Raw genomic sequence first — 22,002 nt, forward strand, 5'->3', positions numbered from 1 at the left:
CCATTCGATGGAAGTGTGAAAAGGGTTCCAACAGAGATTTCACATGCAAGCTTTAACATGTAAGTCGATTTTGCTGACAAAGTTCTACATGAAGGGAAGGAGCCAGAGCATGACACGTGGCGGCTGGGAATTCACGGGATAGTGTTTCTGTGTGTCACGGGTGAGGTGAACGGAAGGATTCAGCTAAGCTGCGTATGAACTTTTAGTTTGGTTGAAGTGATTAATTAGTATAAATGTGTGTTAAGTGGAACCAAAGCATAAAACAGAAGTAGGGTTGTTTCGTTTGCCTACCGCTTTACAGAAAAGCACAAACAGAAGTTGGGTGCCACTGATTATCTCAATCACCGATGGGTACCAAACTTGTTAATATTTTATGGGTCATATCTAAACCCACTTTTAGGGTTTACCGTTGTCATATTTAAGGGTTTGTTTGGTATTTAAGATTAGATGGATCGAATTATTGACGTAACTCAAGGTATGCATGCAACATAATTAGCAAGATTAAAATAAAAGGAAAACTAATAAAAATGACTTGAAAACTTTGAGTTTTAACGATAAGGATAAAATAAAGGGCAAAGTGAATTCATGGGATTTTTGGAGATCATTTCTGCTGCAGTTAGTAGTTCAGAATCTCCACCTCCATCTGTTTGGTGCAGAAAAAATACCAAACAGTACCAAGATACTTTTCAGTGTAAAAATATGATTTTTCGTTAAAGTAAACAGTACCATAGACTTCGTTAAAGTGAACAACACCGTAAAATTTTCATTAAAGCTCTCTAAAATGAAATGAGTATAACACGTGAAAATAGGTACTGTATTACTCGGAATTTTTTTTAACAAAATACAATGAAAATTTTGGTCATTAATATATAATATAAATTTACTTTCATTTTCTGAACAATAGGTTAAAATTCAAATACAACATAAATTTTATGCGTATTATTAAAATGTGAAAAACTTGATATAATAAAAAAAATATGACTGAAAATACTTGATATATGTAGCTATACAAGTGCCAACCATTGTTCCAATAGTTTTTAAACAAAAGAAGGGATATGAAAGGAAACATGTGGCAAAATTGTGTGAAAGTTACCATTGCAGTCCACCAACTGCTATAGTATATACATTTAAAGAGTTTAACTTGGATCCTGAATGATAAGAAGAAATTAATAAGAAAAAAATTTACGAAATTTAGTGTTTATGAAGAAATCTTTAATATTATAAAATATGTGATAAATTATACAAAATTACTATCAATATTGATCGAACCACACTCTCATATCTCATATTTAAAACATTGCAATGTCATACTTTATTTATTTTGCGAAATCGTTGTAATGTCCGACCTTTGTATCTAATTCTGTTAATTTTACAGTTATCCACCTACGTGGAAGTTGCAGGTCCCACACTAATTGTTCGACGTGGATGAAATTACAAAATCCCATTTTTTTCAAAAAAAAAATTGTTGTTAACCAAATCCACTTCCTACAAACCTTTCCTCTTCTCCGACGTCTTTCTCCTCTCCGACGAAATCCAACGATGGAGAATTTTCCAACGATCTCTGAGCGATCGGACGGCAGCGATTACGGATTCTCGAAATCAAGGTCTGCATCCTCCATCTGTGACGGCGTCACAAAAAGTAAGCCACTGAGCTCCATCTGCAACGCCGCCGTATACGAGCCCAAACACCATGCCTCCTTCTATAATAGCTCGATTGTGAATGGGTCCCTCTGCTTCGACGTCAGGCAAAGAGAAGGATTGGGGTTGGGTTTCGTTGGAGATGAGGACGTTCGTCGGAGAATAGAGAGGTTGAGGTTGGGTAGTCGGAGAAAAGAGGGATCGGGTTGGTGTTGGAGTCGACGGAGAAGAAGGTGATTGTAGGAACAAATTAAGGCTGAATGGGTGGGATTTGGTTAAGAAGAACTTTTTTTTAATGGAATTTTAATCCACGTGGAAAAATTAGTGTGTGACCCACAATGTTCAGGTACGCAGATAATGGTAAAACTAACAGAAATTGAGACGAAGGTATGATATTGAATTCGTAAGATAATGCATGACATTGCAATGTTTTAAACATGAAGTATGACATTATGATTCGACTAATACTTGAGATAGTTTTGTGTAATTTATTAAGATCATTTAGTCAGCAAACTGTATAAAACAAATGGTTGAAATTGGTAAAAAGTATTCCCAACCATTTATTTATTTTCTACAGTTGATTAAATAAGCGACATTAGTTAATTGATGGAACCACCTAATCTTGCACACGAGTCGGAACCACCTAAGATATGTACGACAGAGCTGGGTGCAAATAAGTACGTTAAAGTGCTACGATCACGTGAAGGCTGTGCGAATAATCGCGGGTCACCTACGAGTCGGAATCACCTAATGTGGTCTGTACGACAAGACTGTGCACCAAACTTTGATACCAAACTTTGATCCAAGGTAAGCGTGCGGTGCGGGAGGTGAATATCACGTGAAGGACTATGCCCTGGCCACGAGCGGGAGCACTGCCACCGGGGTGCAGGATAATGAGCTCTAAATGTATCTCAACATAACCATACACACTACAATCACTACCATCAATATATACTCACCTGAAGCTTACCTGAGCGTCCACATCGTTAAACAACAATATGCATAACTATACTAATGCATGTTCTAAAATGTCATGTAATTGATAACAACAACAACAACAACAACAACAAAGCCTTTTCCCACTAAGTGGGGTCGGCTATATGAATCCTATAACGCCATTGCGCTCGGTTTTGTGTCATGTCCTCCGTTAGATCCAAGTACTCTAAGTCTTTTCATAAGGTCTCTTCCAAAGTTTTCCTAGGTCTTCCTCTACCCCTTCGGCCCTAAACCTCTTTCCCGTAGTCACATCTTCGAACCGGAGCGTCAGTAGGCCTTCTTTGCACATGTCCAAACCACCGTAACCGATTTTCTCTCATCTTTCCTTCAAATGTCATGTAATTGACATGACATCTAAAATCGTAAATCTATTTAAAACAAGTTCTGGGAAAACATAAAGCATATATACGTATACATAGAAAATCAAAAGCCTACTCATCTACAGTCTGCGCTACAACTCCCTAGCACAAACATCAAGGCGTCACGAACGATCGGCGCCTAGAACAATTACCAAACCACATCTCATAATTCTTGTCAATAAAACACTTAACTTACATATCCTATTCGGGAAGATCCGTACATCGGATTCCCGATCCGTAAGTTTCTAAAATCCTCAAATATTATGTACTACAAAGTATCAAAGTTTAGTGACGATCCAACGGTCGGATCGTCGGCTACTATAATAATCAGGTGGCGGACCTTAATGAAACTAGGTTCAAATGACGGAAATTCGTTAATCGGACCTCACAAATGGTATCAAGGTATTCAAACTTAACCTAGGAAGGTCAGGGGACACCTCGGCCTACCCGCCGCAGCACGCGTCGCCGCAGGTGGCGGTCGGCCGCCTCGACTCGCCAAAAAATTCAACTATTTCTAACAATTACCAAATTTCACAGAAATGAAGATCTTAGTGAGTAGAGCAACCAAGGCCAATTTTTCTGGGAAAAGCCCCAATTTCACGAAAATCCACTGGAAATCCTATAAAGGGGTGTGTTTGATTCGACCTCCAAAACAACTCCGACGCCCTCAATGTTGATTGGGCTTTGTTCCTGGCCTCAAGGGGAGTCTAGAGGTAGTGGTAGTGGTAATTGGGACATAACGTTTCCAAAATGGTGGATTAGGGCTCGTCGCACCCTCCGGTGTGGTTTTCAAAATCAAGCTGAATTATCTAATTTTTGGGGTGGAATTGACAGAGGTATTGATTGGCCTCAAGGTAAGGATCATTTTGACACCAAGATCACCGTCCATGGTGGCTGGAGTTGGGAGATAGACCCGGGTTGGGTCACGGTTCCTCAAGGGGATTCGGCCGATTCCCTTCTTCTTCTCCTCCCTCCTTCCCTCATTTCTCTCTTATCTGATTCGTCCGTTCCTTTCTCTTTCCTCTCCTCATTCCTCCACTTCTCTCCCCTGTTCCTCCTTTGTTTCCCATCTGCACCGCCCATCTTTCCTTACTTCAATCCCAGCCTCACACGTGGCATGACCATATTAAACTCCAGAAATATGAAGTTTTCTAGAAAATAATAATTTACAATCTTGCACTTGACTTTAAACGTTAATATTTCCTCCGTTATAATTCCAAATCACGTTCCGTTTGCGCCCACGCGTCTGTAGTGACGAGTACTACGAGGATACGCCAGGAAAATGAATCTTACATGACACGATACGACAGTCAATAAAGTCAACACTTTGTCTCGAAGGGCATTTTCGTAAACTCACTTATTAAAATTAGAAAAATTCATAATTTTTAGGGACGGGCTGTTACAAATGAAATCTCATCGTTCGAACATAGTTTTGATAGAGACCGCCACTTGGTTATTAGATGATTCAACGATCCAACCATTGGATCGTCACCTAAGTTTAGTACGTTATAGTACGTAATATTTGAAAACCATAGGAACTTACGGATCGGGAATCCGACATACGGATCTTTCAGAATTGGATTTGTAAGTTCGTAAAATAAAAGGTCGGTCGCCACTTAATTTTAGCGATTGGTGGAGATTCGACTGTTGAATCATTACGAAACTTTAGGACGTTGTTCTAGAAGCATAATTTGGATCTTTGGAAGTTACAGATCGGAAATCCAAGTGCGGATGACACACCCCGACCTGGAAAGGTCGAAGCATGCTGGTCGTCACCGTGAGGTGATGTAACCATAAGGGTAAGTGATGCAAAAAGTGAATAAAATTAAAACTAATTAGGACTAAACAGTGAAAGAGTGCGCAATTCGTGGGTTGAACCCATTGCAATTATTCAGAGCGTAATAGACAGTGAGACTACGAAAGAGTAGTCAAGGCAACCAAAGTACACTTATTACATAGTAGTGATAAGTTCATACGTCTAAACAGAAGGAAATGTCAGAACTGCCGTGATTCCTCGAGTGCCACAGAGAGTACAGCTATCTAGGTCCTGGAGGGGCGAAAAATAAAGTTGAGTGGGTCAGTAAAACAATGCTTATAAGAAAACCTTTATCTTTGAATATACTAACCCCTCACCGTAAAACAAGTATAGTTTCCTCAAAACATACTACGTAAGTATGAAAATCCAATATATCAGCCATATAACCAAAAATATGCCAAGTAAATGATGTATCATATGCCACAATAATAATCATGTGATAATTAATATAACTAAGTGCTCATCCATCTAAGCTGACACACAAGTTCGAACAGATGGTTTTTGACACGAACAGGACTGGGTGTAATCAATATGCTCTAGTACTACGATCACGTGAAACTGGTGCAAAAGCACATCACATACAAGTTGGATCGCCTAATGCAATCTACCCGACAAGACTGGCACCTAAACTTGGATCCAAGGTGAGCGAACGGTGCGGATGTGAACATACATGTGAAGGACTGACCCTGGCCATAGGGTGAGTACTAACACCTAGTGCAGCAAGATGAGCATGTACACAAGCACGTATGCATGCCATGACAGTAATATCACAACCATATAGCAGCATTTATCACAATTTATATCACAATAATGATACTAGGCAATGTAGGTGTAAATGTGACATAAATATGCATTTATGGAAACTATAAATATATATATAGGTATAAAGCAACTGCCCACTCACAAGTACGTCGCTGGGTCGTAGCCCCCGAGCCTAGCTTGGCCTCGAAAATCCTCGGAATCCCTATATGTGAAATAACTAAAAACATTAATTAAAGCACATAACGGAAGCCTAAATAAAACGCCCATAGTTTGCTCAAACCTAGGGTATAAATATATGAAATCGATTTACTCGACGACACGAACGTGTACGTACCAACCACGCGCCGTCTAAAGTGGCGGTCCACGCGCGCCCACGCGCCCCAGCGAGTACACTGTACTCGCCTTCTTCGCGAAAATCTGCAGTTTTGCAGATTTTTGGGTCAACTTCCAGAGCCCATAACGAGCTCGATTCTCAACCAAATTCACTTCTACAAAAGCCAAATTAAAGCTAGGAATGTGATCTACCGGTCCCAATTTACAGAAAGTTCGAATATAGTCCGTGTTGTTCAAAAATTTGGTCTGAAAGTGGCCAAACGACCACGGCTGAAATTTTCCAGAAAACTAAAATTTTCTTCCCAACTTCCAGAGTTGATTTCTAACTCGTTACTTAACCAAACTCAGTGATTCAAAAGCCATTTTGAAGTTAGGAATGTAGAGAACAAGTTTGTACCTAGAAGAAGTCCAGTTGTGGTCGAGGTTGACCAGAAAAATGGTTTGAAAATGACTAAATGGCCCCGGTTCTTGTACGAAAAACTTCGGGTTCTCCTTCTTCTCGAGTTTCTGGGTAAAACCACACGTTCAAAACACAAACAAAGGATCAATAACAACCCATAGAAGTGAAATGAAGGTTCTAAGGGTTTCTTAAGGCTTACCTTAGCCATGCATGGCTTGAAAACCGTAGTATCGAACTCCCCGAGTCGGACCTTCCGAGTTGGACGTTCAAAACTCAGTCAACACGGGAACCAGGGGTATGGTTGTGATCGTGGGGCTGAGATGAGCATGATGATGTAGTTTGTTTGTTCGATTTATGAGTTTTGGAGCTTGCTCATGGGGTTACAGAGGGAGAGAGAGCTCACGGGAGAGAGAGGAAGAAGAGAGAGGTTTTCAAATTTTCTTTGCTTTTTCTGATAGAGGGGGACAGAACATATAGAAAAAATGAGATGGAATAGCTGAAAGTGGAGTGATGCAGAGAGTGCACGGGATGGGTTTAAAAGGAATCCAAGGGATAGATTTCTAGATTTCCTACAGTAAAAGGAAATCGAAATCTATCCGAAGTAGATATTTTTTACACTTTAAAAACTACGTCTACTCGTACTAGCGTGTACAATTTAAATGCGATAGCGAGAAATAAAATGGAAAGCGATAAGAATAAGTCCACGTCACTTGCTAGTAAGGCATAGTCGTCAATACACATACTCGGGGAGAAATTACATAGGAAAATTAGGGACGGGTCGTCACAGCGGATCTTCCGAATCGAGTTACGTAGGGTTGTGGACCCTACCGTCGACCTTTGACCGACGATTGATTTTTGGTCAATAGGTTTCAAATCATTTTAGAACGTCCTTGAGGTTGTGTTTTATGCAAGTTACGTGTTCTATCGTTAATAATTCTAAGATGTGATTTTATAATTATTCTCGGCGACGATCGTTCTTGACACCTTGATATTCGTGCTATGGAGTTGTAGTGCGGACTCTAGGTGAATGGGTTTTTTCCTTTTTATAGTATAGTATATATATATATATATATATATATATATATATATATATATTATTGATAGTTTCCATTTATGAAATTGAAAAAGAATTCCTTACGTACGCCTGGATTTCACTAAAGTTTATAAGAATTAGCGAAATGACAAAACTTATGAAATATGCTATATCCTACGGGATGCACATGTATGGTATGATTATTAATGTCATAATTATGTTTATGACTATGAATGATAATATGTTGATTAAAAATTATTGAATGGTTATGGCATGCTTATATTCATATAGTATGCTCATCATTGCTACACCCAGGTGTTAGTGCTCAGCCCAGGGCCAAGCTAGTTTTTCACGTGTTGTTCACATCAGCACCGCACGCTCACCTTGGATCCAAGTAGGTGCTAGTCCTGTCGTACAGATTGCAATAGGCAATTTCGACTCATATGTGACAACGAATATCGCTAGTCTTTACGTGATTGTAGCACTATAACGTATATTATTACACCTAGTCCTGTCGTACAGGTCACGTTATGTGACTCCGACTCGTGTGTTAGCATAGATGGATGAGCAAATTAGTTCAATCGTACAAGTTGCATTAGGCGACTCCGATTGGTGTGCTATCATAGGTTATTAAGCACTTGGTTTTACTTATATTACTGTTGAAATATTGTGCCATAATGAATTCTTAAAATTTTGCAGGCTACGGTAAGTAGCTTTATACTATACGTAGTAAGTATATTATGGAAACCATACTTGTTTTACGGTGAGGGGTTATGATGTTTTCAGAAAGGTTTTTATGAAACTTTATTTTCAGGCCCACTCACCCTTGTTTTTCACCCTTCCAGGTTTTAGTAGCTGTGCTCTCGGGTTGACGAGGATTCTTTGGCAAATCTCAATGTAGACGATTACCTTTGATGATATAATTCTCACCCTATCTTACTGTACTGTACTTATACTCTGACATCACGCGTGAAATGAGTTCATTCTGCTAACCGCACACTCTTGTATTTAGGCACTTTTAGGTTTAAATTTATTCACATTTTCCATATCACTACACTTTATGACTTCATCACCTTCTAGGTGTCGGTCAGCACAGCTCGATTCAGAGTTCTAGTGAACATTTCGGGTTGGAGTGTGTCACTACAACAACTTAAATTTGAAAACTACAACTTAAATTTAAAGACTACAACTTCAAATTAAAGAATACACCAACTTAAATTTAAAAGCTACAACTTAATTTTAAAAACTACCAACTTAAATATTAAAGATTAAAAACTACAACAAATTCAATTTAAAGACTATAATCATCATCTTCATCTGCCATTGTAGGATCACGATGAGAATTTAGTATGTGGTTCTATGAGCATAATGTGGACTCTGGGAAGTTATGGATTAGAAATCCGACAAACTGATCTTCTGGATCGAATTACGTAGGGTTGTAAACCCTATTGTTGATCGAGAGTTGACTTTTGGTCAACATGTCTTGAAATGTTCTAAATACTAAATCTAGTACCACAGAATATTAAATGAAGTCTAGTGGGACCACTTTGGTCTGGGAGTGACTTGAATATATGTGATATAGTTATTGCCTTGATTTCTTATATTAATATCATATGTGAATATGATTTGGATTATAAATGAAATTTCTATCGAACTGTGAATATTATATATATATATATATATATGCCATACATCTATGTTTATTAAATGTGAATTCTATTGAAGTGTTATTTTTATTTCTGGCCATTGATCTATTTTTATTAAGTATGATTTGACTTGTGCATTGGAAATATGATTTGTATTGTATGATTGGATTGATGTGATGAAATGTGACGGCTAGTAGCGGACCGTTAACCCATTGTCATGGGGTTTATTGCTTGAAAACATGTTTCACCCCTCGTGTCATTATTTCATTTCTTGTTTCGTTAAGTCTTTGTAACTTGAGTAACCTAACTTGATCCATGTCATGTTTCATTGATTGGTGTTATACATTGTACTTTGCGATTCCGTTAAGTGATGGTCCGAAATCCCCTTTGGTGTCTTGGTTCCGTTGGGTGGTCCGAAATCCCCTTTTTCAGAGATGTAGGCTTTGGTCGAACTGTGTTGCTCTAGCCCTGCATTTCAATGTGTTGTACATGTTATTATTTGGTGTAATTATTGGATGATGTTGGATGTAATTGTTATCATTATGATAGACCGTTGACCATTATGGCTATGGATTATTATTGCGCTTCGGCGATTGCTCTCTGAGATGTTGCTCGTGCTGAATTGTATATTATGTTAAGACATGGCGGTTTATGTGAGGAATATTCGAGTGCAGTGAAAAGGATGAACTACGAATGGCTTGATCCTTATTGAGGGTACGTAGGCAGTCTAACGAGGAGGTTAGATGTAGCCATAAAGTATACAAAAATTACAACGCGATTCGAGTATTGAATTAGGCTTGTACATATCTCGAAGGCGAGGTATGTTAGAGAAACATGAATTTGGTTATGTCACGTGTCAATCTTGAACGTATGTTGGGATCGGGGCGTGATAATCATTGTTCCAATAGTCTTTAAACAATAAAAAAGGGATATGAAAGGAAACATGTGGCGTGAAAGTTAGCAATGCAATCCACCAACTACTATACATTCAAAGAGTTTAACTTGGCTCCTCAAGGATAAGAAAAAATCCCTTCTCAAAACACTTTACGAGCAGAGAATTTCATTCTTATCATTAGAACCATTAATATTGTACATTACAATGTAAAAATTACTTGTACAAAAAATAGTAAAATATGAGATCGTTTAGTCATCAAATTGTATAAAACAAATTGTCGAAATTGGTAAAGTATACTACCACATTTTTCTATTTTCTACAGTTGATTAAATAAACGATATTGATTAATTGATTTTTTGCATAGACGGTTTTTACAGAGTGATTTATAATATGAACAATTCCACTTATAAGCCTAAAGTTTTGTGGATTAGTCATGAAGTGTTTCGAGAAGAAATTCTTCAATCTCCTTGAGCTAAGCGTTTCTCAAATTCAAATGCATATGCTTTAAGCAAGTCCCGCCTTGAGGCTATCTGAAGTAATGCCCACTTAGGGCTCCCACTCCAGAGGGACCCCCAATATTTTTATATTTATAATTTAAATTCAATAAAAATATCAACAAATTGCAAGCACATTATGGGAGTAAGCCTACCCCCTCCTCTTAGTGTAGATAATATCGTATGTTCAAAAAAAATATCAACAAATAAAATCATAGGCAATAATATAATTTTCAACAAAAAGAATTTTACTGTTTTTTTTTTTCCCCTCACCTTATGGAACTATAGTTTACTCTTTCAAATATTATTAAAGTTTAAAAATCAAAATATGGTTATTTTTCTCGATATAGCCCTACTAACTTTCTCTCTTTGTTTTCACAAAAACTGTCATTCTTCTTTCTTAGTCTTCACAAAAATTATGATTTCAGTTGCCCAGTCGTTTTCACAAAAACTATCACTCCTCTACTGGAAAAAAAATATTGGGGGTTCTTCTTGGGTAATTCAGATTTCAACATGGAGTTTATATCGGCAGACTGCAGCTTATATGATTCTTCCATCTTTTTAGAGTCCCTCTTGAGCACCAATAAAAAAACATCCAATATCTCCCAGCTCCAATTAAGATCATCCTATGGAGAAGCAACTTGAACTTATACGCAGTGTCTATGGAAGTTCCCTCTCTATTGTGATTTATATTTTATTTAATGCATAAATTAATGTGGATGTTAGCTTTACACTTAATTTGTTGTATATATTTTTATATTCAATTAGGTTTTCATGTTGATTTCCTTTTCCTTTTCCTTTTCCATAATGTTGTCCAATATTCAACATCAGAATTTCCATGCTCGCAACAAAATAGCTTGGTTAACTTGGTTTGATTCTTTTGCCCAAAAAAAAAATCCTTGGTTTGACTCTTTATTCTGATAGTTTGCCCAGTTGCCTCTGCTTTGCTTATATTAATAAATGGGTAACGGATCAGATTTGGGTTTTTAGTTTTGTTTCTTTGTCACATCCCGGGCCCTGCCTCTACTATAACACGATATTGTCCACTTTGGGTCCCGACTACGCCCTTACGGTTTTGTTTCTGAGAACTCACACGAGAACTTCCCAATGAATCACCCATCTTGGGATTGCTCTCGCACGATCTCGCTTAACTTCGGAGTTCCTATGGAACCCGAAGCTTTGAGTTCTCAAAAGGCCTTATGCTATATGAAGGTGGGCATATACATATAAGGCATAAATGATCCACTCCCCTGGGCGATGTGGGATCTAACAATCCACCTCCCTTAGAGCAACTCCAGCGGATGAATTGCTGGAGGGACAGTGGGTGGAACAGGGCCGGATCGCCCGAGGGAGCAACGCCAGCGTTGGCTTGCAAGGGAGCTAGAGCAAGCCCAAGCGCCAAGCCTATGGATTGGTGCCGGCCCTTGACCCCGAGATGGGTCTGACGTCAGACGCCTTTATTAATTTTTTTTCTGTCAGGCGCGTGCCGTTCAAGCACACGTGGGCGCGCGTCAGGCGACACAAAATCAGAAAACGGGCCCGCAGCGCAGATTTTTTTTGTTACCGTTGGGGAACCACGTGACTTGCTCACAGCCGTTGGATTTCAACGGATAGAAATTGTGAACCGTTGGATTTCCAACGGTAAAAAAAATTAAAAAAAAACTTCATTTAATATCAGCCGTTCGATCTGAGATCAACGGTCCACGTTATTAGACTTTAAAATTAAAAAAAAATTAAAAAATTAAAAAATGTTACCGTTGTGCCACGTGGCACAATCTGGAGTGTTGGAATTCAAATTGGCTTAAATCCAACGGTATAGATTAATTAGGTGAATAAAAAATTTAAAAAAAATGTGAAAAATTATTAAAAATCTGAAAAAAGAATTTGAAAAATTAAAAAAAAAATTGATTTTACTTTTCTATAAATACTTTCTCATTATCTTCTACCTTACACCACAATTTCATATCTTCTCAAAGTTTCAATCCAATTTCATATATTGTCAAGTTTGAATCCAATGTCATAGTTTTATATATTTACTTTTCTATAAATTCAACATATATTGTCAAGTTTGAATTCAATTTCATACTTTTATATATTTACTTTTCTATAAATCTAATTTCATATATTGTCAAGTTTCAATCCAATTTCATAGTTTTAGATATTTACTTTTCTATAAATTCAACATATAGTGTCAAGTTTGAATTCAATTTCATACTTTTATATATTTACTTTTCTATAAATCTAATTTCATATATTGTCAAGTTTCAATCCAATTTCATACCTATCTTTCTTAAATACCTACCTTTTCTATAATCTACTTTTCTATCTTTCTATAAATCTAATTTTATATATTTGCTTTTTCTTAAATACCTATCTTTCTCTCAAAGTTTCAATCCAATTTTTTTCCCAAGAAAATGACTAATGATGCAGGTATGAATTGGACGCTTACTGAAGATGTTACGTTGTGTATTAGCTAGGTTGAAGTTACTCATGATCTGATTTCAGGTAATGAGATGCAGTTGAAATAAATGTGGGGTCTTATTTATACCAATTATCTTGAGAAAATTGGTGGGAAAAGAACCAAAGTATCTTTGTCGAGTCGTTGGAGACTACTGAGCAAATCATTTAGTACATGGAGAGACGCCTTGGCACAAGCTAGTACTAAAATTCGAAGTGGGGAAAGTTTAGCGGATCAGGTAACAATATATTTTTTATTTGTTTGTACTATACCCAAATTTACATTAACTACTTTAATTATAATTATTTCTTCTCCTGCATTGTGTAGGACATTCAAGCACAAGCTTGGTATAATGCCAAAACCACAAGCAAAAACAAATTGTTCAACCGGTGGGAGTGTTGGAATATTGTCAAAGATTGTCCTAAATTCAAAGTTGTGCCTATCGGTCCAGAAGTGGCCTTTAACAGCACCCATCTACACTATACGCCCGATCATGCCTCGCATGATCATGATGAAGATGATGCAGAAGAAGTGCCCGAAACGCCTCCCGTTGAACAAGCGTTAAGGTTGACCCGTTTTCCAATTAGGCCTCAACAAGGTAAGAAGGCTTCAAAGAGAAAAGGTAATGCTTCCAAGAATGATTATGCAAAGTATATGGAAGAACTTTCCCGCCAAGGTGAATTGAGTTTGGCCCGGGAAATTGCCAAATTTGAGGCTGATAAGGCTAGAGAGGATGTAAAAGCTGCAGCTATTGAGAAAGAATTTCAAGCTAATAAGAGAGAAAAAGAACTACTTCGGCAAGAAAGGGAACAGGTTAGAGAAGAAAGAATGGCTCAACGAGATCGTGACATTATGAATAAGCCTTTAGAAGGGAAGTCTCCAAACTCTAAATATTTTGGGAAGTCGGAGAAAGCGGACGTGGTGCGAAGGAGGCGTGCAAGAGAAGCGAGAGCAAGAGGAGATGGTCCTAGCATGACAAGAGAAGATCATCCTAGCACCACATGAGAAGATCATCCTAGCATCACAAATTGGTTAGGTGATGATTATCCATTCACGAACCCATTATTTTCCAATCACTTTGTTTGTAATCGGAGCCCATAATTTTCCAATCAATTTGGGTTGTAATTTCTTATTTATTGAATAGAGTACTTTATATTGTTTCCAATTTATTGAATTTAGTACTTTATTTAAACTAAGAGTATATTTATTTAATTTGGTAATTTATTTATACTAAGAGAATCTTTATTCAAAACACATTTAAACACACCAAATAAAATTACATCAACACACACCAAATCAAATTACATCAACATACCCAAAAAAAAAAACACTAAATGAACTTAAAAAAACACACCACATAAAATTAAATAAACACACCAAATAAAAACAAACACTAATGAACTTAAGTATCTTCAACTTGTTTCAATTCACACAGGTGCTCTATCAAGTCAATTTGGCGGGCATTGTGCATATATGGCCTTTGAAGTGCAGTATATCGTTGAATGACCTTATCATTGTAACTTTCATCCCTTTATAATGGCTAGTGTTGCACGGGTTCTTCGATGGCGTCATGAGCACAATATATTTGTGTTCTGGAATTGTTCATCGTGTCTGGCTCATATTCATCAATGGCATCATAATCGTACTCATCTTCCACAATCATGTTGTGAAGAAGGATGCACGTCATCATGATGGATCGAAGCGACTCTAAATCAAACATTCTGGAAGCACCCCTAACAATCGCCCAGCGAGCTTGGAGGATACCAAAACAACGCTCCACATCCTTCCTGCACCCCTCTTGACAGCTTGCAAAGTGTTTTTCCTTTGCACTTCGCGGATGTGGCACTGTTTTGACAAATGTTTCCCACCTTGGGTAAATGCCGTTTGCTAGGTAGTATGGTCCGTCGTACTTATGTCCGTTGACATAGTATGTGACTTTTGGTGCCTTTCCTTGCATGACATCGTTGAACACTAGGGATTGTGCAAGCACGTTAAGGTCATTTTGAGCTCCCGGAACCCCGAAAAAGGCATGCCAAATCCATGTATCAAAAGATGTCATCGCCTCCAAAATGATACTTTTTGATCATTTTCTGTCCCCATAAGTGCCTTGCCATGCACTTGGACAGTTTTTCCAAGTCCAATGCATACAATCAATGCTTCCAATCATCCCTGGAAAACCTCACATCTCCCATTTCTTCATAAGCCTTTCCAAGTCCATATTAGTAGGTTTCCAGAGGTACTTTACGGTGTAGATAGATTCGATTGCCAATCAAAACATCAGGGACTCAAGAATGGTTGATTTTCCCATCATCGCTATCTCGTCCACTTGGTCTGCAGATGCTCCATACGCAAGCATCCGCAAGGCAGCAGTAATTTTTTGCTCAGGCAGGAGACCCATAGCACCAAAAGCATCCGACTTTTTCACAAAGTAAGAATCATGGTTGCAAACAGCGCCCATGATTTTGTTAAACAAATGACGTTCCATTATAAAACGACGTCTAAAGTACGTATCAGGAAATGCACTGTTACAGACAAAATAATCATCCAAGATATACTCACCTTGTCGTTGCCTGTCTCTATCAATGTTTATAGCACGGTTGGGCCTGCAGATCTGAGCCATAGCTTGGATGACTTGATTGGAATGTGAGGCTATTGCCATTCTTGATTCGTCATCTCTCCGTCTACGCTCCTTATCCTCTTCCCTCTGATTTTGGGCCGCCTAGCGTTTGAACATTCCTTCTAATTGGTTAAACAATTATTCCTCTTGCTGATTGATTTCCCACATCATCCTTGAGGAAGAAGAAGACATTGTAAGAAGGAAGCAAAAACTATGAATAATGATAGAGATTTAGGTGAATAAGGAAGCAGAAACTATGAATAATGATAGAGATCTTAAGAAAATTGGTGTGAGATTTCTGAGGATGGATGATAGATTATATGGAGGATTCAGAAAGATTAGGTTGTAGATAATGCCACGTGGCATGCTATCATTCGTTAAAAATCTGGTGGAAATCTATCCTCAAAGATTGTAAACAGATTGTAACACGTGGCGCGACGTGATTGGTTAAAAATCTTATCGGAAATCCATCACCAACAATTGTCTTTTCGGATAATGACATGTGGCGCAATAGAACGATTAAAAATCTTTCGAAAATCCATCACCAATAATTGTCTTTTAGGATAATGACATGTGGCGCAATGAGAGCGATTAAAAATCTTATCTGAAATTACGAATAAAATTATTTTGTATTATTTTATAAATAAATAAAATACTAATATTTTATTGCTATATTCTTTTCGATTACTGTTCATTAAGGGCAGTTACTGTTCATTGGATGGATAGCATAGTGGATTGCCTTAGGGACAATGGACCATGCTGGAACTGCTCTTAAGGGCCCGACGTCCTCGTCGGCACACTTCCGACCAAGGATTGACTCTGATACCAAATTGTCACATCCCGAGCCAGGCTCCACCACATCCCGAGCCTGATGCTAAAATTAACTTAACACACAAATTAAACCCTCTTTTGACAATTGTAGTATATGTATAAGTAGGGATCGTTCTAGGCCGGGGATTAGGAAGGATTGGTAATTGATTCTAAACTAATTTAAAGACATAAACACAAACTTAAAAACGATAGGATAGATTCAAAAGACTCAAAACTAGTTCACAAGACTCAAAACTAATTCACAAGACTCAAAATAAGTTAAAAGCACTCAAAATTGCCTAAAAACACCAACTAGGCAGTTTCTGACACTAAACACAATTTTGGACGAAAATAAGGTTTGGGCTTGACTCAAAACAAGTTTAAAACAATTTGAAACAAGAAAGTAACGGGGGGTTGTATTTTGGACGAACTTAGAATAACAAAACAAATTGTAACTTAAAAACAGGTTTGAAAACAAATTTAGGAAATTAGATGGATGATGGGATAGCTAAAGGCTTTTTCTCCACACATGACATGTATGCAAACAACTCGATTTCCAGTTACTACTTCATTGAATTATGAACGACAATGCCCCAAATTAACTGTGACATCACTAGTTAACCCTCAGATTTTCCTTGTTTTATTGGATTGGATGACATCATTCGACGACACAAAACATTCTTCAAAAGTTCCCTACATGACATCATAATAGAGATACAATCAAGATCATTACGTTTAATGAAAATCATAAGCATTGACAAAGCACTTGCAACTATGACATCATGTCACTCATGCTAGGAATTAAACTTAACGCGATCGTTTATAAGCGACATGCACTACTTGTGAATATAAGTTTGTAACGACTATGTGAAACTTTCTTATATTCTAGCAACGGATTTATGCATGCCAACTAAGTGTCAACCCTTAATCAACAAATACAAATAAGTTATCAATCAAATAGTTAAGCTAATTGCATTCACGATTCAAGAACTCATAATTGGAATTTATCAAATCATATTGCACACATAATCATGGCTTTGAAATCACCCCTAGCCAAGAGGGGTTTAACCACTCATGTTCATAACAAAACGAAAGAAAATGAATTTAAACATTGTAAGTATATAACGAATTACACCTCGAATGCTTTAACAATCAAGCTTGAACATCCAAGAGTTCTTCCTTCTTTCCTCACTCACGGCACAAGGTTTGGTGTAAGGTTTGGGTGGTGAGTTGTATGGAAGAATGGCTGAATGTGTTTATGATGTAGTGTAGTGTTGAAAATGGTGGTGAATGATCTAAAAATATGAACTCCCATGGCTATTACACACACTCCCTTTTATAAAGGAAGTGCATGGCATTTGTAGGAGAAAATGGAGTGGTGTGTGCAGCAATGATTTAATGAAGTGGTGCTGAAATGATTCAAGGATGAAAGTGGAGTCATGATGCATAACATGGGAGGGTAAATGGAGTGGTGTGTGCAGCCATGAGTGCAATGATTCAATGTAATGGTGCGTGAAATCAGATATGATGGAGGGGACAATGAATGTGCACGACATGGGCAAGGAAAGTGAAGGAGTGGTGCATCAATGAGTGCATGGAATGGACAAGGAATATTGTTAGTGGAATGGTGCAGAAATCTGGTGCATGAAGGGGACAAGGGTGATGATGCACGACATGGGTGGAAAGATGAAAGAGTGGTGCATCAATGAGTGCAAGGAGTGAACAAGAATATTGTGCACATAGTAGACAAAGGAAATGAAGTGGAATGTTGCTGCAACAATTGAACATGGATGGAGTGCACGGCATGGGTGGATTTCTGCACTTTTTGCCTTGTGTTCCAGCTCACCTCCACATGTCCTAGCTGTTAGACAACTTTCACACACATGGTTTGCATCATTTCATCTTGCAAACACCAAATTTTGGCCACTTTACACCTCTTCACACATGCACATGTTGCTAGATACTTTCACACACATGTTATGCATCATTTCAGCTTGCAATTATGTTTGTAGTTGCTAGAAATGTGAATACAACTTGTAAAGCAATCCAATAAATGGCATCTTTCACTTCTTTTCCTTTCAAATTGTTCTTTAAGTGTATGTATCTACACACTTCCACACTTCAACTTCATTATTTAGATTTTTGCATATGTTGAAACCCTTTTTAAAACACCAAAAACGTCCATCCAACTTGCTCCATATGCATGCAATCCATTTCAGCCCAAAATTGCTCCAAAATGCACCAAAATGCATTTTCTTGCCAACTTTGTTATTAGGACCTACAAACACACGAAAATAGCTTAAAATACTAAAATAACTATGAACTAACAACATAAATGCAAGAAAACAAGCTAATCAAGTCTCATAAATATGGTCCTATCAGGGCCTCACCTTCGCCGTAACACGATATTGTCCGCTTGGGACCCCGACTACGCCCTCATAGTTTTGTTTCTGGGAACTCACACGAGAACTTCCCAGTGGGTCACCCATCCTGGGATTGCTCTCACGCGATCTCGCTTAACTTTGAAGTTCTTCTGGAATCCGAAGCCAATAAGCTCACAAAAAGCCTCGTGCTATATGGAGGTAGGCATGTACATATAAGGCATAGATGATGCACTCCCCTGGGTGATGTGGGATCCAACATTCTTTGTCAATTTGTTGTTTACAGAAAAATTGAGTTGAATGTTGATTATTGAATTATGATTTTCTTATTGAAAACGGGTTAGTTAGCATGCCTTCTATTAGAAATAGTAAGCCTACTAACAGAAATACAAGTATTTCTCTAGGTCTTAAAAAAAAAGTTTGTATATCTTTATTCTTTTTATATTAATTTTTAATGATATGTAGTGTAGAAATATAATTTTTCAGGTATTTAGCGAATACATATTAATGCACAAAGGGTCGAGAGTTTGAGAATTCTAGGGCTCCCAAATTCTTAGACATGGCCCTGGCTTTAAGGGTGTCATTAATAGCTGTTTTTTTTTCTTCTAGTGGTTGTGGTAGTTCTCATATTTTATAGTACTTTTTTATTTCCTATATTATCATCTTGTCACAGAAGGTGTAATACATATTTATACACACATACATATTGTGGTAAGGCAGCTAATTTTAGAAATTAGCGAATCGACTACACGGAACAATCAAGCCCCAATTCCCTTGATGGAAGGGAAGAATAGGGCATGGAACCAAGGAGAAGCTCTCCCTGTTTACCACAGGCTACATGCTGATTTTCTCACATACCTCTATATTTTTGGCCTTCAAATGTAATCAATTAAATAAAAATAATGAACATAATTTAACAAAGTATAGAAGGAGAAAAAATGTGTGTTTACAATTTCCCTTGTGGTGATTGTTTTTGTCGACCTTGAAGGCTCATGTATTTCTTTTAACATGGGGCCTAAGAAGGCCAATATTTTTCCTTGCCTTTGAAGTCGTGATGGTCCATCGAGATTTTAATTGGATCGCAAGATTTGGCCCAATAAAAAGATCATAAACACCCCACAAGTAAGCATCGTGCCCCTCTATTGACTTCCAGTATCTTCGGCTGGCAAAACCGGACTGATAGGTGGTGGCGATCAGGCAATGAACTGATCAGTTTCACCCCTTATCGAGGCCCAAATCCAGGTCCAGACCGCCACCGCGACACCGCTCAATGAATCCAATCATAAATCCAACCCCAATCTCCACCGCTCATCTTCCCCTGCGTTTCTAGAAGAAATGGAAGATTCTAGGTGGTTGACGTTAGCATGACGTCAAATCAATATGGCGCATAGTTCAGCACGGATCAATTGGGTGGCTAGTCCAACACAATTACGCCCACCATTTGCCCGACAAATTGGGCTGGGGTGGATATGCTTTTTAGGATTCTGAGGCAACAATTGGCCAACTACCTTGGCAATTGGTAGGGGCAAAGTTGCTCTTAGTGGCCTCCTGATTACACTTGCACAACAACAAACCATCATCACATGCAGAGTTTATGAATTGTAATTTGAGAAATGTTACAAGATTCTCTCAAAAGTTGGACTCTTCGTAGAATCTCTGTCACTTTATGTTTTTGGCACACTATTTTATAGTATTGGTATGTGAATTGACGTTAAGCTATATGATGGCAAAGAGTCCTAGAGAGTCCTAGTGAGTCCTCCGTTTGAGACGAGTCTCCTTAACATTTCTCTTGTGATTGATTATTTTTTTCAGAAGTCCGATGACAACGTTACATTTTGCCTAATTATACGAGTTTTATACAATATCTACGCATTGTATATATCTATTAACTTTCTATATATGCAAAATCTAATTCTTAATTTTTTAACTCTTGTGAAACAACATTACCTTTTCAGACAAAGAATGAGTTGAAAATTGGTTGGGTTGGACCAAATCTATGGTCCTGAATCGCCTGACCAGTCCACGTAACTTATGACACAAGGCTATACACGCATCTGCCTGAATAATTACAATTAAGATGGTGATTTGATACGAATTATTACTAATAGCCTCCTGACAATTTTTTTTTCTTATAAATTTGATTACATATTTTTTGGTAAATAAATTAAAAAACAAAAGAAGATTAACCACCCATTATGTGAGTTTTGAGACTTGTTTTTAAACATGTTTTAAATTACAATTTTGTCCTCGTTAATTTTTATTGTTTGTTTTAGAAACTCTAATAATGTTTCGCCAAACTCTTTTCTCTTTATATACAGAGATTAATATAAATGTAAAGGCAAATCAATTTTTAGGAATTTTTCAATAATTTCAAATAATGGCATATTATTTGAACTCCATTAAATATGGTATTTATTGTGATACATTAGTTTATCAATGTGTGACAGCTATATTATGAGGCATGTAAAAATGGATCATGTCATGTTTGTAATTATGGGTTGAATTTGTTAAAATTCAGTAATATTTTACAAAACAAAAACAAAACGATCTGCCACAGTTAAGAGAAAATTACAAGAAACGCGCATAGTTAAATGGTTTACAATGCCCGACTTAAGATTAGTGAACCCTGAAATAAGTCCTATTAACAAATCGGCGTGATATTTTGAGAAGTTGAAGAATTAAGTGTAATTTACAAAATATCTTCTTTAAAACATGCTCTTTTTTTCAAGTCATGAAACTTTGTCCTAATTTTACATGTGTTTCAATATCTTAGTAGATAGGGTGTTGGGTCTTTTCTAGTTCAAAATTCTAATTCTCCTAAATTATTGTAATAGTTTTGAATCCTTCTCCTTTCATTTGATAATTTATTAAAAAAAAAAAAAAAAAAAAAAGCTCCACAATGGTGGAAATGTGTTGTACCCTTGCATGATAGCATGAGTTCGAACCCCGTTGATAGCTAATCTTACGCCTAACTTACTAACGCTATCTCTCGACTAAAAACAAAAAAAAAGCAAAAAAAAAAAAAAAAAAAAAAAAAAAAAAGATGCGTGCTGTGACATATTTTCATATCAACATTGTGATTGTGCAAATCCTATAAAGGCACAAGGACTTGAGAATTAACACACAATTCCTCAAGCCTATTCTCCACTCTCTCTTTCTCTCTACGCCGCACCCCTCAATTAAATATAGGCCATAACACATTATCAGCACGCTCTTCTCATTGTGCTAAAGAGAATTTATTTGTCTTCAATCAAGGGAGTATTACGTTTCAATTATTTTTAATTGATTAAATTTTGATTTTATTGAATTCATATGCTTTTATTGATTCTATTTTTTTTTTCTTATGTTGAATGTGATAGAAGTT

The 22,002-nt window shown here is 37.3% G+C and overlaps 1 long non-coding RNA gene across 1 annotated transcript; it reads right to left on the reverse strand.

The window, feature by feature from the left end:
- Positions 1–4,797: 4,797 nt before the first annotated feature.
- LOC126608891 (uncharacterized) lies at positions 4,798–5,771 on the reverse strand. Its single transcript, XR_007618012.1, has 2 exons — positions 5,714–5,771; positions 4,798–5,040 (listed from the first exon to the last, which is right to left on the reverse strand). It is a non-coding gene; the product is annotated as an uncharacterized LOC126608891 (long non-coding RNA).
- Between the last annotated feature and the right edge of the window lie 16,231 nt (positions 5,772–22,002).

Source organism: Malus sylvestris, chromosome 16 (genome assembly GCF_916048215.2).
Source record: "Malus sylvestris chromosome 16, drMalSylv7.2, whole genome shotgun sequence".
Classification (NCBI taxonomy): Eukaryota; Viridiplantae; Streptophyta; class Magnoliopsida; order Rosales; family Rosaceae; genus Malus; species Malus sylvestris.